The sequence below is a fragment of the Eublepharis macularius genome, chromosome 1 (genome assembly GCF_028583425.1).
Source record: "Eublepharis macularius isolate TG4126 chromosome 1, MPM_Emac_v1.0, whole genome shotgun sequence".
Taxonomy (NCBI): Eukaryota; Metazoa; Chordata; class Lepidosauria; order Squamata; family Eublepharidae; genus Eublepharis; species Eublepharis macularius.
Window position 1 is genome coordinate 165,745,737 of NC_072790.1, and position 19,439 is coordinate 165,765,175.

Sequence of the window (19,439 nt, forward strand, 5' to 3'; positions counted from 1 at the left end):
ACATATTAGTATTTCCTAGCGCAATTTTCTTTGGTGTTAAATACCACCTATACATCATTTTATAAACATTCTCTTTGATATTGGTACAAGTTGAAATCTTCAATGTATTTTTCCACAAATGCTCCCAAGATTCCATTGTTATTTCTTTATGAAAGTTTATTGCCCATTTCACCATCTGGACTTTGACTGTCTCATCTTCCGTATGCCATTTTAGAAGTATTTTATAAATTTTCGAAATTTCTTTTTTACCTTCTTGTAAAATCACTTCTTCTGATTCCGAGTTTTTCAATCTTATTCCTCCCTTTAAACAGTCCGAGTTGTAAAGATCTCTAATTTGCCTGTATTGGAACCATCCATAATGAGAAGATAACTCTTCTTCCGTTTTTATTTTTAACATTTTATGTTCCGTCAACATTATCTCTTTGTAAGTTAAACATTGTTGTTCATTATAGACAGCTCTCGGATCTATTACTTCATATGGTACCACCCATGAGGGGATGCCATCTTCCATATAGTCCTTATATTTCTTCCAGATTGTGAAAAGGCTTCTTCTAATATAGTGATGCAAAAACATAGAGTCCGCTTTAACTTTATCGTACCACAAATACGCATGCCATCCAAACAGTTTTTTGTATCCCTCCAAAGCCAGCAGTTTACGGTCTTTTGACTTTATCCAATCTTTTAACCAGACCAAACAAATTGCTTCATAATATAGTCTTATATTTGGCAGTTGCAGTCCACCTCTTTCTTTCGAATCTTGTAATACTTTCATTTTCACACGGGGTTTCTTGCCTGCCCACACAAAGTCTGAAATTTTCCTTTGCCATTTATCAAATTGTTTGAAGTCTCAGATAATTGGAATTGTTTGCAACAAAAACATCACATGTGGTAACACATTCATCTTCACTGCTGCTATTCTTCCCAACCATGACAAGTTTAATTTATTCCATTTTATCAAATCTCTTTCTATTTGTAGCCACAGCTTCTCATAATTATTTTTGAATAAGTCTATATTTTTCGCAGTCAGCTCAATGCCTAGATATTTCACTTTGTTAGTTACCTCGCAATCCGTTATCTCCATTAGTTCTTGCTGGTTTTGCTTTGTCATATTCTTAACTGGACCCAAATCAGGCTATCAAAATGCTCACCAACCCAAAATTACCAAAAAACACAGATGAGCAATGCTGCAATGCACTAAGTTATTGACACAATGTTCACAAAAATATTTTATGTGTAAACTTGAGAATAATGTACAAAAGTGAAATACAAAATGTGAAATTCTAAAACATCATCACTGTAGTATCATCACAATAAATCAAACACAGCAAGATATTACAACGCTGTGTAGCGTGTGTATCCTCAAAAAGGGAATGATCCCATGAGTTCTCTTATAAATTATCTTCAGTTTGTACACTGAGGATTCCCGCTGAAACCGCGGGGGCAGATGAAAAGTCCCTCTGGAGATAGTGGAGAGGAGCTGGAAGACTGGGAGGAGAAGATGGAATATGCAGGTAGAGAAAAGCAACCGGGAACATCAAGTACCTAGTACCCCATTTCTTTTACAGTTAGCAGACTTAGTGCTGGAGAAGAACTATTTCCAGTTTAAGGATCAGTGCTATTTTCAAATCAAAGGGGTGGCCATGGGATGTTCGGCCGCCCCAAGCATTGCAAATCTCTATATGGGACATCTGGAATCAGAATATATTTTGTCTGCTGACGCGAATCCTTTTCATGATAAGATTGTTAAATATTTGAGATACATTGACGACGTGTATGTCCTTTATAAAGATCAAGGGGATGTTAATGCCTTTGAAATGTGGATGAATCAAATAGACTCCAACGTTAATTTCACTATGGCAACTGGTACTACCTGCGTTAGTTTTTTGGACGTTGTTACATTTAGGGACGCATCGGATAGGATTGGAGTTAGACCATTTAAGAAAAATACCGATAGAAATTCATATTTAGATTATGAGTCCCACCACCCCAGACACTTGGTCAAAAATATTCCATATGGCCAATTGTTACATTTAAAGAGAAATTCCACCCGGGACAGTGATTACCAAACAGGAAGTAGGGAAATGTGTCAAGCCTTCCAGAATAGAGGTTATCCCTTCAGGATAGTTCAACGGGCGAAGAACAGAGCGGATTTGGCTGTGAGAGAAAGCTTATTGGAATCTGGAGTCAGGTCTACACGAACCACTATTGCGTGCTCCTTGGAATACACGTCTTTGGCCATTGAAATTAAACAGACCATCTTGCAACATTGGCACATTATATCGGACATAGGGGGGTGTGAATCTCCACCCACTGTTGGATTTAAAAAAACCAGGAGCATAGGGGATCGCTTGGTACACACTGCATTCAACCGGAGAGTGGAAAACATCGACCTTCCGAAGGGGCATTTCGCCTGTGGACACTGTAAGGTGTGTGCGCTAGTGTGGCCACAGGCTGACATTAGAACTGACGGGAGATTGACAGACTTCAAGTGTAACCAATTCTCGACAGACAAGGTCGTGTATGCTATTAGATGTCCGTGCAATAAGCTTTATATTGGCAGCACTAACCGTCCAGTACGTGTCCGGATCAGTGAGCATGTCTCTAGGATACGTCATAGTGTCAATGAAGCACCATTAGTAGAACACTACATGTCCCAACACAGCGGCTCTATTTCCTTCATCTATACGGTTTTATATGTAGCACGACATGACGAGCACATTAATGTCCAACGAGATCTTCTGAGAAGAGAGGCGGAGTGGATCTTTCGCCTCCAGACACTACAGCTCAATGGACTCAATTCAGATCTTAATTTAAATTGTTTTCTGGGTTGATTTTGGATTCTACAGGGGCATTCCCCCCCCCTCTCTTTCTCTCATAGTAGGCTGTGATATAAATATTATGTGCATATTTCTTTAAGTGTACCAGTCAGTTGAGAATATATTCGGGGTTGGTGTAGCACGATTGAGGCGGTCCCTGGAAGTGCGCAGAGACTCAGCACATGAAAGAATTTGTGGGAGAGTCGGGTGAGTATTTGGGAATTGGAGAGATGTCCTGATAAGGGTTATGATGGCAGATATTGTATTTTGCCTTTGTTTATTGTTTAGAGAATTAACATCGTGGTAGGAGAAATAACGCCCCGCAAAGAAGTGCTCATGAAACAAGCTTGAAATACCCGGAAGCTTGTCGGGCGGGGAGGTCCCCTTTCGGGGACTCCCGGTTGCTTTTCTCTACCTGCATATTCCATCTTCTCCTCCCAGTCTTCCAGCTCCTCTCCACTATCTCCGGAGGGACTTTTCATCTGCCCCCACGGTTTCAGCGGGAATCCTCAGTGTACAAACTGAAGATAATTTATAAGAGAACTCATGGGATCATTCCCTTTTTGAGGATACACACGCTACTCAGCGTTGTAATATCTTGCTGTGTTTGATTTATTGTGATGATACTACAGTGATGATGTTTTAGAATTTCACATTTTGTATTTCACTTTTGTACATTATTCTCAAGTTTACACATAAAATATTTTTGTGAACATTGTGTCAATAACTTAGTGCATTGCAGCATTGCTCATCTGTGTTTTTTTGTCATATTCTTACACAATATCTTCGACTTCTTTTTGTTCACATAGAATCCAGCCAGGTCTCCAAATTCCTTTATTTTATCTATTATTTTTGGCATATTGTATATTGGATCTTCAACTATTAACATTACATCATCCGCAAATGCTCTGACTTTGTAAGAAAATTCCTTTATTTTTATGCCTCGAATTGTATCGTCCTCTCGTATTTGAATCAACAATATTTCCAAAATCAAAATAAACAACAATGGAGACAATAGGCAGCCCTGTCTTGTACCTTTGCTTATTTTCAGCTTTTTGGTCAAATCATCGTTCACTACAGTCGCTGCACACTGGTCTTTATAAATTTCTTTAACTGCTTGTATGAACTTTTCTCCCATTTGCAGCTTTTCCATGGTGGCAAACATAAAGCCCCAATTCAGGTTGTCAAATGCTTTTTCCGCGTCCACGAAAAAGAAACCAACTTCCCTATCACAATGCTTATCATAGTATTCAATAGCGTTTATTACTGTCCTTAGGTTATCCTTAATTTGTCTATTAGGTAGAAATCCAGCCTGTTCCTCTGCAATAAATTCCAACAGCCATCCTTTTAACTTTTCCGCCAAAATTTTTGCAAAAATCTTGTAGTCATTATTCAGCAACGAAATTGGCCGATAATTTTTAACATTGGTCAAATCTTGTCCGTCTTTTGGAATCAACGATATGTTGGCTTCGTTCCATGAGTCAGGAATCCTTTGGCCTTGCAAAGTTTCATTCATTACCTCTCTTAAAAAAGGTGCCAGTTCATTAGCTATCATTTTATAGAACTTTGCTGTTATTCCATCCGGACCTGGTGCTTTCCCTAATTTGGTTGATTGTATAGCTTCTTTTATTTCTTCCTCTGTCACTTCTCTGTTTAACTTTTCTTTCCATTCCTCTGAAATTATTGGAAGCTTCATTTTCTTCAAATATTCCGCTATTGAATCTCTATTCACCTCCTTTTTTTTGGTACAATTTTGCATAAAATTTAAAAAAGGCTTTACTGATAGCCGGTTGATCCAACAGTGTTTTATCCTCTTCTCGAATCTTAATTATGGTTTTCTTCTTTTTCTTTTTTAATTGCCAAGCTAGATATTTCCCAGGTTTATTTGCACCTTCAAACGACTTCTGATTCATTTTTTTCAAATTCCACTTCAATTCTTTATTATTCATTGCCATCAGTTGTTCCTGCAGAATTTTTATATCCTGATATATTTTCTTCTTCCCTGGTCTTCTCTTAAGTTGTATCTATTTGGGTTTAATTTTCTCCATAATTTCATGTCTCTTTTCTTCCTTTCTCCTTCTATCCCTTGCATTCAAGTCCATTAATATTCCTCTTGTCACAGCTTTATAGGTGTCCCATACCTTGTAGGTTGGTACATCCTTATTCATATTATATTGTATAAAAAATTTGGTCTCCCTCCGTAGCAACGCAATATTTTCTTCTGTCTGCAGCAAATCCTCATTTATCCTCCATCCTCTTCTTTTAGTATTTTTCCCAAATCTCCACATAATCGGATTATGATCTGAGCCTACCCTAGGTACTATCTCCACATCTTTAGTCCATACCGCCAATTCTTTGGAGGCCCAGATCATGTCAATTCTTGATAGTGTGAAATGTCTTGCTGAATAGAATGTATATTGTCTATTTTTGGGGTTTTGTCTCCTCCATACATCTTCCAGACTTTCTTGTTCCTTAATCGCAAAAAAAGATTTTGGCAAAAGTCCTCTTTTTTTATGTGCACTTTTAGATTTCTTGTCTTCTTCCAAGTTTGTAACTCCATTGAAGTCGCCTGCCAGAATTATTTGATCATAGGTCAGTTCATCTAACTGTTTCTGTAAGTCCTTGAAAAAGTTTTCTTTCGCACCATTAGGCGCATAAATTCCAATCACCAAAGTCTTCTTTGAGTTCCAAATTATTTCCACTGCTATATATCTGGCTTCTGTATCACATAAAACTAATTTAGGCTGCAGCTCTTCCTTTATATACAATACAACTCCTCTCTTCTTCTTTTTGGAAGCCGCTGCAAATTCATTTCCAAGTTTTGCAAGTTTTAAATATTTTACATCCTGTTTTTTGATATGCGTCTCTTGCAAACTTTTAAAAACCAGTGGAATATAATCTTACGTTTAGAAGGTGAATTTAGTCCATTTACATTCCAAGATATAATTTTACACTCCATGGTCAAATTTTAGCTCTCTTTGGTAAGTCTTTTTCATTGTCTTTAATAAACGTTTCCATCTCCTGACCAGATCTAATATTCCTCCTAACTCCACCAAATTCGAAAGCCAGCCCTTCAGGTATTTCCCATCTGTATCTAATTTTCAAATCTTTTAACATCTGGACCAGCTCTCTATACTTTTTCCTCTCCAACAACACCGATCTGGGCAGCTCTTTCATGATTCTCACCGCTTTCCCGTCGACTTCTAATGGATCCTGGAATTGTTTACTCACAATTGACTCTCTGATGCTTCTAGTTGTAAATTGCACGATCATATCTCTTGGTAGCTTCTTTTGAGCCGCAAATTTTGAATTAATCCTATATGCCACATCCAGAAGAGCTGCTATTTCCACTTCCTCTTTGTCCAGGTAACCTGCCAGAATTTCTGTAATATGCTCTTGGGTTGATTTTTCCAAAACTTCCGGGATCCCACGAAATCTAAGTTGTTTTTCCATTTGTTTACATTCAGCTACGGCCATTCTTCCCTTCACTCCTCTCATCTCCGTTCTATGCACATCCGCCAAGGTGTCAGCCGCGTTTTCTACTGCGTTAACTCTCTGCTGTGTGACTTGTAAGTCTTTTTGGACTTGATCCATATTCTTGGATAGTTCTGCCATCTCCAATTTAAATGCCTCTTTAAAGTCCTTCAAATTTTTTGCCATCTCTTGCATCATATCTTTAAGCTCTTTATTTCCTTCCATAACATTTTTCTCCATCTCTTTATTTCCCTCTAACTTTTTAATCTAAATTTTCCAGCGCCATCTGCCAGTCCTTTTTCGACATCATGGGCTAGCTTTACTTCGCTCCCACGAGTCCGCTCTTTTCCTTAACTCCGTGGCGCAAATTTATTCTTTTATTTTTAAAAGTCCGAATTTAAATTGTTTTCCCAAAAGTTAGTGTTTACGAAATCCAAAATGCCGGGCGTCTTTTCTCTATGATCTTATTTGAGGCAGCCGCCCTTACCCTTATCCAAGATGTCCTACTTCCGTTTTCCTTGAAGTCAAAACTCTGCCCTTCTTCAAAATGGCGATGTTCCACTTCTGTTGGTTACAAGCCGCTTCTCGTCCATCTCTTTATGGTTGTGACGCACTTCATGTTCCTCTCCGTTGCACAGCAGCTCTCACGATGCTGAAACTTTCTCACAGTCCACTATCTCCTCCAAGCCGCAGGTATGTAAACAATATTCATTTTTCCGCTCTAACTTCTTTTTAAAAAGTCACTTCTTAGCAATTTGTATGCCGGAACTTTCTCAGTTATATATTAAGTCTATCGCAGTCGCCTAATTCTCTTTATCACTTTATTTCTTATTGTAATCTGTCCCGTACTGAGAGATAGCAATCTTTATCTTCTTAAACGTTTCTCTTGGGTTGTAATCACTGCTTCAATTATCCAATCGATTCAAAGTACTTCTTTGTGTTGCTGAAGCTTGGGCATGAGTGTCTTATGTCAGAAATTGACTCCAGAGCCGCTGCAGAGATCTTGGCTGCCTGTCTACGAGTGGGACCTCAAGGGTGGATGGGGGATCGTTGCGTAGACCCCCCCTCACACCCGAGATCAACGCACTCTCGAGGTCTTGAGCGTACTTGCTTGTTCTCTGCCTGAGAACAGGGGGCTATGGGCAATTTGCGCCCCTCCAGCCCCTACAAACAGTGGCACGGACAGCTCAGCTCCCTGAACTGCGTTAGACCTTCATGGATCCCAAACCAGAAGTCTATCTATCTTTTCAGTTGCACTGCTCTTAAATTTATTGAGCCCATTGAGCACTTTAGCAGTGGTTAAATTGTTTGAATAATGGATTGGATCCAGTTTACTCAGAACAGCAGGGATCTTCTTTACTACCTTCCCCTCACTGAAATCCTCGTAATTCTGAGGTGCAGAGGATCCCTGGGATGTGGCATGGGGAGCTGCAGCGGGAAGGTAAATTAGCAGAAATCCCCACCCCCCACTCTTGTGTGAGCTCCTGCTCCATTCACTCAGGAGTTGTGAGGTGTGGGTAGCAATTTCCACCAGTGTTTTCCCCCCTTCCTGCTTCAGCTCCTGATGCTGCATCCTAGAGTTAATCTTTCTTTTCATAGGGTACAGGAGACAGAAGAATAAAGAGAAAACAGAACAGATTTACTTATTTATCATATTTATACACTGCTTTTCTCCCCAGTGAGGATACAAAGCAGCTTACATTGTTCTCCTCTCCTCTATTTTATCCTCACAACAGCCCTGTGAAGGAGGGGTTAGGCTGAATATATGTGACTTACCCAAGGTCACCTAGAAAGCTTCAATGATAGAGTGGTGATTTGAATCTGGGTCTTCCAGATTCTAGTCCAACACTCTAACCACTTTACCACACCTTCTCTAGACTCAACCATATGAGTTTGGAATTTCTCCTTCAGGTACAATAAAGAGCGCAAGAATATTAGCAAAATCCAAAATCCAAATCCAATTTATTACAGCAAAAGCCAGCAAAATTAGCAAAATCATTTAGAAGCTTCTTATAGCTTTAACTGTTGACATTTCAAATAAATATAAAACATTTCTTGAAACTATTTTTGTTTGTACTACTGTTGGCTGTATGCTCTTTGCAGAACATTATGATCAATTTGTGGCATATTATAGTATAGAGAAATGTATGAGAAAGGCTTATCCAGTGAATATGAGTTGTCATGGATGCATTTCTGTATCTCAGCCTCAGTTTCCCATTTAAAAATAGATTTAATGCATACTGCTCAAGAGGTGATGTTAAGGATAAAGATTCTTAGCTATAATATACTGTTGTGCAAGTGGACTTTAGTCCATGTCCGCATTATGCTGGTACACATTAGGCTGTTACCTAGTATAGTGTCCTACTGGGGTAACCTTTTGCAAGTCTGACATGGGTGGTGGGTGCAACCATAAAATTGTTGCTACAGGAGGTGGAGCCAACCATAACATATCAGGGAGTCAGGATATGCATAATTGTCATAGCAAATTTCCAACATTTTGGGAGAAACTGTTTAACAAGATGTTTTTTAAAATGAAAATGATAGAATAAAAATTTCTTGCATACACACAACTTAATTTCAGTCACGTAGTGTAGATCCTTGTGTTGTGGTGGCAACTGCTACCAAAGCAACTTTTTAAAAAATCTGCATAGCCAATTAGAAGCCTTGCTGGGCAATGCCCCCATCTGGTCCCCCATACTTTCAAAAACATTTGGTGAGTGCCAGGAAAGATGTTGGCAGGAGCTAGCTCTTTACTCTTGGTACCTGAATGTCCTATGGAAAGCAGTTCATACATTTTTATAGAAAGTCCCACATTTCTATGCCAATGAGTATGTTATCAAATGCACTAAAAATTTGATATTTTTCAGATTTGCATATCAGAAATCCAATAAATATTGGTGTTCATGATATTTGAGTCCAAAATGCCAGTCTAGTATTTGTTTTTGGCTTTTGGGGGAATCTGAATATATTTGGCTAAGGGGAAATATTCCTTAAGGTGGACTCTTTCTGGGGGGGCTAGAGAAAACATGTGATCCCCCCAGCATAGGCTACAACGATTGGCTGGGAGAACCTTGTTCAGGAGTCTGTAGAATCAGATCTGTTGATTGGAGTTACTTGAAACTTGGGAGGATCTTTGAAGTAGGCAGCCCTCACCACCGCCGGTGCCAGGGTTTCTGGCTCCCGTGGCCACCCCCCCCCATGTATGCCCCCAGAGTGCGCACATGCGCCCCCAGACTGCGAGATGACATCACAACGTGATGATGTCATCACACAGCAAACCCGGGCCCATTGGCTGGCAGGTGGCTGGGGTGGTGCACAGAGGCTGCCCGCGCTCCACACACCGTCCCAGCCGCCTGCTGTGCCTGGTCCATGGCAGCTGCGCCTGGCCTGGGGCGGGTGGCGGCGGCACGGGGCTGGCTGGCTGGCTGGCTCCAGCTGCTGCGGGCCTGCCACGCCAGCTCCGTGGCGCACACCTCCACCCCGGCACCCCCTCCAGCACCCCCTCCGGCCCCGTGGCGCCCACCTCACTGCTTCAATGGTGGCGCCGGCCCTGGCCCTCACTACACCACACATTTTAAAAACAGTCCCTAAAGCCCCATAGAAAGTTTACCCCATAGGGAATAATAAATCTAGTGAATTCCAATACTTGAATTTGATTATAATTCTGAATTTGATAGGGATTCCTGAATACACCCCAAAATACTGATAAGATACTTTTCTGTTACATATTTGGACCAGGTATACTGAATCTCATGCTCAAGAATTTCCATTTGTCTTCATATCTGAGCTGGACTTCCTGCTACTTTTTCATAACTAGATGAAATATAACAAATGCTTCCACTGTGAAATTAGTTAGTATACTTTGGTATGATTTCAAATCTTTTCATTTTTAAAACTTTGCAATGCTAGACAGTATTAAGGCTGATGTTCAAATTGTTTGATTCCTGGATATGCAACATTTTTAATCTTGGAAATGTTATAGATGTACTGCAAGAGAGTGCATACACTTTGTGGCAGAAGAGTGGCTTTGTATGATGGACTTACTCGCACAATTTTCTTGCAGATTAAGTCCTATCCTTTGGACAAATCTTTTATATAGAAAAATACTGCACTGCCATCTAGTGGCTGATGAATCAAAAAATAGTGAGCCCGTAATTCTGCAGTTGCTCATGGAAGATGCATATAATTTCCTTAGCTTCATTTCAAGAAGGCTATTTTTCACCATCCTTTAATGATATATTGCCTGTAAGCTATAGTATGTTTCTAATTTGAATATTTATTTTCATATCTGTGGCTTAATATACTTTATGGTAGAAATTAATCACAAGAAAACATTATTTCTAACCCTTACTACAATTCAGGATATCAAAGTATTGTCACAAACAGGAATATAAAACTGAACATTTTAAGTTTTCAGGAGCTTCCAAGATATCTGTCAGCACTATAAAACATTGCATGCATATACATGCACACACAAACATTAACACAGAAGGAGAGATTGGTCAGTAAAGTCAAGGTAGATGTTTGACCTTAGCTTCTACAACATCTTATACACTGTATTGTGTGAGAGTGAGAGAGAGAGGGAGAAGGAGAGCAGGCATCTTCTCAGCGTACATGTGGATTTCTAAATCTGCAGGCTGGTTTATCTGATATCCACTTAAATATATCCTGAAAAATGGAAGGCCTTTCAAGGTATCTTGAAGCATTAGAATCCATACAAGTGAAGTCTCTTAGAAGTGAATTATGGGAATTGTATGTCAGTGTCTTATAACCATGTTGATCTCTCAGTACCAAAATCCAGATCAAGAATAACAATTTTTGTTGCATTTATTATTTTTAAAAACTTTTATTTTTGCTTTGAACATGAACACTTGAGGCTCAGAGGCTCAAACTTTATTTAAAGCATTTTTTATCCCAGGCAGCTTATGGCGGTGGAAAGTGCCATCAAGTTTGCAGCCAAGTTATGGCAATCCCATAGGGCTTTCAAAGCAAGAAACATTCACGGGTGGATTGCCATTGCTCGCCTCTGTGTAGCAGCCCTGGCCTTCCTTGGTGGTCTCCCATCCAAGCACTAACCAGGGCCAATCCTGCTTAGCTTCTGAGATCTGACAAGTTCATGCTAGCTGGTGCCATCCTGGTCATGGCAGACAGCTCATAGCAACCAAAAATACCAAAGAAATGACAAACTTGATGGAGGCGCACACAATAAAATTTCATGTAGGAGAGGCAGAAGTGCTCTTGGTTGGAAATGAGATAGAACTATGGATGGAGGTTGTATCTTTATTGGCTGAGGATGATCTTCTCTAGCAAATTCAAATCTGAAGCTTGTATCTTTTGATAGCTGTATTGGTGTTCCTTTGGCCGGAGATGCCAGGGTTGGTTTAACATCTGTTCCCTTTCTGAGATAGTAAGAAGTTAATCATAGTTACATTAGTAACATCCACACTGGACTACTCTAAAGTGCTCTACTTGGAGCTGCCTTGGATCACTGTTTTATTTCATCTGCATTGCACTAGTTTCTGTGACCAAATTAGACTGCTAGTTGTAGAGGTGTAAAATATCTGGAAACTGAAACAACAGAAAAAAAGTTTTTTCTATTGCCTCTCTTTCGCCCATGTGTGGTTGGAATGGAAATTTGGGGAAACAATTAAATATATGAATTATTTACTTTCTTGTTAAGGCTAAACTTATTTTACAGTACTGTGGGTTTGGCCAAAGACTATACCTGGAACGAAGTCCCAAATATCCAGAAGGCCTTGCAACAGCAGGAACTCTGTTTATGAAGATGCTGTATGAATCCTTTAGCTTGTTTATTGCCCTAGGAGCAGTTCTTCTTTCCTTCTGGCAAGACGAAGTGGGGCAGCTCTGTACTAGGGTGTTGGTCTCAGGCAGTCAATGAAGAGTTCAGCTGTCAGTAATTGGTGCTCTTTGCTCTTCTCTGCTTCTTCAGCTCTTCCCAGCTACCGCTGCTCTTCCAGGGAGAAGTGTTCAATTCTCCCCAGCTTGTAGTTTCAGCTCTGTGTCTTTCTTAGATCCAAAGCTTGGAAACGAGCATTAGCTTTTCAAAGAACACTAGCTCCAGCACTCCTCTCTCTCTCCCACTCTTTTCAGCTGGCCCAGTCCTGCATTATACCACCTCTCCTAGTCATAGTGGCCTTTTCGAACACATACCCCATGAGCCTTTGTTAAATACGCAGATTAATACAAACCTATGTACACATCAGTTATCTGCCAGTCTGGTCTGGCGTAAGATCTGTCTAAGAATCTGCAGTCTACTAATCAGACCTAGGCCCTCGGAGAAGTGAAAATCACACCACCCAACATCAATGCACAGAAAAAGTATTGGTTCATTCTTTACTAGAGAAGTAGAAGGTCATCAGAGGGGGCGGGGTTTGTTAGGATAAAGAGATGAAAATCTAATTTTTGGTGTTAAAATGCACAAACAAGACTAGTGCTGCCTGAATTGAGAATCCAGATGTCTTTTTATGGGTCTGATTGGCTAAGGGCTGATCTGTAGAACTATTAAGCCATGCTCCAACAAAGCATTTGAGGATCCAGCTGACAAAATGTAGGCTATGAATAGATTCTGGCGAGTTCAGCAAGCCCATGCAGCTGGGAGTTCAGGTGCCACAAACCCCAGAGAAAATTTTGAAATTTGACCAATTACAGGGACATTTTGAGGCCATATGAAATGGGCATTAGAGCATATTCTAAGGTCAATATTAAGTACTTCAGCTAGGGTTGACAGCCTCCAGATGGTGGCTAGAGATCTGGAATTAAAACTGATCTCCAGATGACAGAAATCAGTTCCCCTGGAGAAAACAGCTGCTTTGGAGGATGTACTCGATGGCATTATACCATTCTGAGGTCCCTCCCCAAACCCTGCCCTCTCCAGGCCCCACCCCCCAAATCTCCAGGAATTTTCTGAACTGGACCTGGCAACCCTAACTTCAGCCCATTGGTTTATGATTCTGTCTCTAAAATAGCCTTATTTTAATAACACACGCTTAAACTCCATCAATTTTGTTGAAAAATTCATTAAAAAAAAGTTGTGTCAGGGCCCATCTGACAAGTCAGCTCTTTCTATAAGCCTGAGGAAAGCCCCGGAGTTGCTGAAAAATCTGAAATCATTTTTTTAAAAACACTAGGGGGTTACTCCACCAATAATAAAAGAAGTGCCTGTAACTTTAAGAAAAGAATGCCATCAGTGTCCATTACTAGACAGTCACAACGGTATTGCCAGTCTTCAAGATTTGATTTCTATCAGTAAAAGGCAGGGGGAGGGAACAGGGCCCCTTTTCAGGGCTGTTTTTGTCCTTGAGGGAGGACTCATCAATGCCAGGCCCACCACCAACCACAGGTGAGTTGCATCTATCAAATTTGTATGGCTCAAGGAGCCCAGCTCCTTGTAGCTGTTCAGCAACCACCCCAAGAAAGCCAGTGTGGTGTAGTGTTTAGAATTTCAGATTAGAATCTGGTAGACCAGGTTTGAATCCCCACTCTGCCATGCAAGTTCTCTGGTTGGCCTTTGGCCAGTCCTACAAACACAGCCTAACTTACCTCACAGGATTGTTGTGGGCCTAAAATGGAGGAGAGTTTCAGATTGGTGGGTGAGTGTGAAGGAGAGGAGTGAGAGGAGGAATCTGGGACAGAGGAGAAGCTATAGGAGCATTCATGAAATAGAAAGAGGAAATAGAGGGGGAGGAGCAATAAGATGCCCTGCACAAGTCCTTGTGGGTATGCTGTTTCTTATCTTAGAAAAGTGCTCCTGGACTGTTCTGTTATATAGTAATTCCGATCTCTTCATTGAAATGCCCTCCTGAACATTTGCTGTGTGCATTCTGTGCAATGATAGAAATATGAGAGTCTTCCTGATCACCCCAGGCAGGTTGTTCCACAAGGTGGGAGCCACAACAGAGAATGCACATGTGCAAGCAGTTACTAATCATACCTATTTGCAGCTTGGCACCCTCAGAAAGCTTTACTCACATGTATACTAACATGAGCTGACCAGCAGGGTCACTGCTCACCAGGGGGAAAATGTCCATAACCAACTACCTAAAACTCTGTCACCTGAGCAGCTAAAATCGATCTGTAAAAAAGGGTAATGGCTTTTCCCGTGAGCATCCAAGAGGCAAAAGAAGGGGGGAGGAAATCCCCCATGGGAAACTGCAGTTTCCCATGGGGGATTTCCCCCCCCCTTTTGTAAAATCGATCTGTAAGCAGTCAGCCCGGCCTCCCCCATTTTAATAGCAGTTTTATATATGGCTACTTGTAATATTAAAAATGTTCAGCCCTCTGGAATTAAAATGGCTGCTGTGTGGCCACCAGAGGACCTCCAGCAGTTGCTGAATCCTGCCTGGGAGAACATGGCATGCATGGAGTGATTGAGAAGCAATTGGATTTACTATCTCTCTGGCCCCGCCGGTGCCCAGTGCAACAAAAGTCTCATGGAGTCATCCCCACTTAGCACATTCCTTTCCCACCTTCCGTGATGAGAAGCTAATTGAGGAGGATTGAGGAGCTAATCAAATGACATTCATAAGTATAGACAGTCGTTTCTGGGAGAGAACAGTCCCTCCCTAAAAGTACTTAACCTAGCTCTGGTGGGCTTCATCAGCAAACTGTTCTTTTTGTGCAGCGCTATAAGTAGATTTACATTTGTATTCACACACCCCAGCAGCTGCCAAACAAAGTACTCAAGCCTTTTGTCTAACCCAGGAACTAACTGTTGGAGCCTTTGTTCTAATGGCTAGGTGGGCTCTTTGACCTCAGAGCACGTTTTACCTGTAAAGGTAGAGCTCTGGCCCCATTCAAATCGTTCATGCTTCTGAATCCGTAAGCATTGTTCCCTTGAGGTTTGCCCAAGCCTCTTGCTCCCTTGGCCAAGGATGCTGGCGTTCAAAGCTACCCTCTTCTGGACCAGCCCCCCTCTCCAGGATAGGTAGATATACTTATTCCCTCTCTCTCTATTCCCAATCTCTGGCTACATTTCCTAGGACTCTCTGTGTGTGCGTAATTATATTCCCCAGTAATTTGTGTGCATGAAGTTCTTGTGTTCAATAAAAGTTATTGTTTGATATTAAGCACTAGACTCGCTTGTTCTATTTCGGAAGGGACCTGGTATACACTGGTGATAGATCCGAGTTACCACCTCTCGTATAGCTGACTTCCTTGCTTGCTAATTCCCCCATAAATCATGTTTATTGCAAGGAGACCACTTCCGGTAACAGATTAGGGAAACATTTGTCAGGTCTGCATAAGCCAATGTCACATATGGACACAGCTTGCTCAGCAACTTTACATGATGGTGGATAAGTTCTGTGCTATTCATCTTTGGCAGCCCTTTGACTGTTGGGTCTGACACACGAAGGATCTGAATTCCTGCTATTGAGTCTCCTTGTATTTAATGTAGAGTTCTTTCCCACTCAAAATGAGTTACAATAGATCTTCATCCAGCAAATCAGAGGAATATACAAGATTCATTGGCTAGTTGAGGGTGGAAAGAAGTCAGCCTCTGAGCAGCTTAATATAATGGAATTTTGCACAGGCCAAAATTAATATGTTTAGTATTAGTGTGGTCAGCTTTTAAACCATGAGTTGGTTTATGGTTTGGCTTGTGAATTTAACATGGAAATCAGAAGCTCTTCACTCCATTCTCTCTACATTTTTCAATCTATCTGACTTTTCTGAGTATTGATTGAGCTCCCTGATGGGGCTTTCATGAAAAAGTATTCATTTCACAGTAGGGTTGGCTGATATGAGGCAGTTAAAATGGAAAATTGTAGCCTTAACAATGCATGCACATTTTTACTTGTAATCAGAAACATGCTGGCAGTATGCAGATTTTTGTGCTATAGCATAATGGTTAAGTGGCTTGGCAGGAAATCAGCACTCTGTTGGTTCGAATTCCACTACTGGTGGCCTTGGGTACACTCCTGTTGTGTACTGAGAGCTTCAAGCAAAAGGGCTTTTGTAGCAAGGTTCCGTACAGCTGCATTCCGATTGGCTGTTTTGTTGAGCCGGCCAATCAGGATTCTCTTACAGACTAATGAACTAACGAATAGGGTTTCTGGATACTGGGTGTTTGCTATTGGTTGAGTTTAATTGTGGGTGTATTTTGAAGGGGAGTTGAGTGTTCTATAACTGCTGTTTTGATGTTTGTGCTTTGAGTGATGATATTCCTGTTAATAAAAGTTATTGGAAATCACTTGAACTGTTGTGCCCACTACATAAGAACTCCTTTCAGCTCCAGGTGTATTGTAGGGATAACACTAACTTTGTTCACTGCTCTGAGTGAGGTGCTAACCTGTCTATATAAGCTCATTCATTATTATAAGCACAGTTGTTATTATCTGGTTATGCTGCATATTTAGTGGAGCCTAAATCAGAACAAATGCAAGTGATTTTTTCATCTGTAAAAAATCTTGAGACAAGTCACAGTATGCATCTAAGTGATCTCCATTGTTTCCTTGAGTATTCAGATGGCAAAGACCCTTCACAATTTGGGGAAAGTCTTCTGGATGACTCTTGCACAGGTATATTAGTGGTAGAATGCTTTGCTATCACTGTTGCAGACTAAGCATGAAGGTTGACTTACTTAAGAGTTTTATTGCACTTGCATTGCAAGAGTTTCCTTACATGTTGCACTCCCTACAGCTTTTAAGTTAAATCAAGGAGTTGGTTGAACTCTGCTAGGTGAGAGAGTGAATATGTTGGTAGGCGAAATAAACTCAGAGTTCCAGAAACTGACCAGTGTATCAATAGGAGTATCAGCTACATTACTAGGATGTTCCCTTACCCTTACAGAGGGCTGAAATGCCCTTTAGTCAGTCTCTGGATCAGTGCTATAGCACCTGTTTTTCAAGTAGAAGATCCTAGGTTTAATCCCCTGCATCTCCAGTTGTAGAAGTTAGTAACAATCTTTCTCTGCATAAGATCTTGGAGAACTGGTGGCAGTCAGAGAATACTTAGCTACGTGGAGCAGTGGTCTACTTGATATAAGGTACTTTCTTATGTGTAGTCATCTGACTCTGTCATCAGAGGTTGCAGTTTCCATCACTGTCTGATCATAGTGCTCAGAACAGGTAACTAAATTAAGCATATGACCTGCTGTATGTGAGAACCAAGGTTCTTTTTTTAAATACTTTATTTTGGTTTTAACTTTTTAATAACAGTATAACAATAAACAAACAATCCCCCCCCTCCCAGTAGAGAATCACTGTCAACAATTCAATGACCATGTAAAGAATAAAATTGGTTAGACAAGTAAACTAAGCTTAACAGGTACGAAAATTTTGAGAAAGAGCAGCTTTTAAAGAATAGCAAGAACGATGGTTGTTGTGGGTTTTCCGGGCTGTATTGCCGTGGTCTTGGCATTGTAGTTCCTGACGTTTCGCCAGCAGCTGTGGCTGGCATCTTCAGAGGTGTAGCACCAAAAGATAGAGATCTCTCAGTGTCACAGTGATGTGCTTTCTTGTTCCGAAGTGTTTCCAATCTCCGGGTCTGTTGGAATGTTTCCTCCCCGTAGAGGTGTTCGATGTATTGTCGAAGGCTTTCACGGCCGGAGAACGATGGTTGTTGTGGGTTTTCCGGGCTGTATTGCCGTGGTCTTGGCATTGTAGTTCCTGACGTTTCGCCAGCAGCTGTGGCTGGCATCTTCAGAGGTGTAGCACCAAAAGATAGAGATCTCTCAGTGTCACAGTGCCAGCCACAGCTGCTGGCGAAACGTCAGGAACTACAATGCCAAGACCACGGCAATACAGCCCGGAAAACCCACAACAACCATCGTTCTCCGGCTGTGAAAGCCTTCGACAATACAATAGCAAGAACACTGCAAACTTGTAAAGCAGGTAGCTGTGTTTGATCCTGAACGGTCATAAAATTCAGAAATGGGTGCCACATAGTTTTTAGTTTTTTTATTTTATTTTATTTTTATTTCTACTCTGCCCTCACGAAGGGCTCAGGGCAGATTACAACATTTTAAAAATACATTAAAATTAATTTATACAATTTAAAACCATAATTTTTTTAAAAAAAACATTCACACATTAAAATATACACTCAGGTGGTGGCGATCAATAGCAGCAGATGTATCTCAACAAAATAAGGTGGTGGACAACCCTAGTAGGGAGGGATTCAGATTTTATTCTTCTCCATTTTTTCAGCTAGTGGAGGCCAAGCCAGACCTCAGCCATATGCCTAGTGGAACATCTCTGTCTTACAGGCCCGGTGAAATGATAACACATCCTGCTGGGCCTTGGTCTCAGTGGACAGAGAGTTCCACCAGGCTGGAGCCAGGACTGAGAATGCCCTGGCTCTGGTTGAGGTCAGGCGGGCCTCCTTGGGGCCAGGGACCAGCAATAGATGTTTCTATCCCAGTCAGAGCATCCTCTGGGGCACATATGAGAAGTTAGATTGGAGTTGAGGATTGTCCAAAGTGTGGAGGTGATCAGCATTCTTCTTCATGATAAAGAAATCCCATATTCTTTTATGCCAGTCATTGAGTGAAGGGAGATTAGGTCTATTCCAAGAAGAAGCAATTAAGACTTTGGCTGCTGAGAGGAGAATAAAAATAAGGTCCTTTCTGATGTCAGGCTATGGGTGACAGGATATGGTAGACAGGTCCCATTGCAACAAGAAGTCCAACCACTTGGTTAAATGATTTTATTCTGAAATCCAATCATTTCCATATACATGTCCATAGAATTACTCAGAGGCAGGAAAGCATCTAAGCAGCACACGCTTCCTTGATAGGAATAGAAACTTGAAGAAAGTACAGCTCTAAATACTCATTTCCCCCCTCCCACTTAGACCACAGGTTTGCGCGGGAAAGGGTCTGGGAATTTTTTCTGGAGTTTATACATCAGCCTAGACAGGACAAAGAGGAATAAGAGAAATGGCAACATTTCAGATAGTACAAGGTCACTTCTGTGAGCTTCAAAGAAAAGAGGTAAGACAGCTGTGTTCTCAGGCTGCTTGAGAAATGAAAGTGATGGTTAGAACACTTGCAAAATAAAATCAAGGTACAGTATTATCAATGGTTCATTACACAGAACAATGACATGGATGTAGGAGTACAGACATGACATTTTTGCCTCCCTAAAAACTGCCTTCCCCGTCAGGGGCCAGGTTTGTCAGGATAACACT

The 19,439-nt window shown here is 41.0% G+C and overlaps 1 protein-coding gene across 2 annotated transcripts in view; it reads left to right on the forward strand.

Annotated features, from left to right (window-relative positions):
• TTC27 (tetratricopeptide repeat domain 27) overlaps positions 1-19,439 on the forward strand; it is a 169,338-nt gene that overhangs the window by 68,097 nt on the left and 81,802 nt on the right. The gene's annotated exons all lie outside the window — the stretch shown is intronic.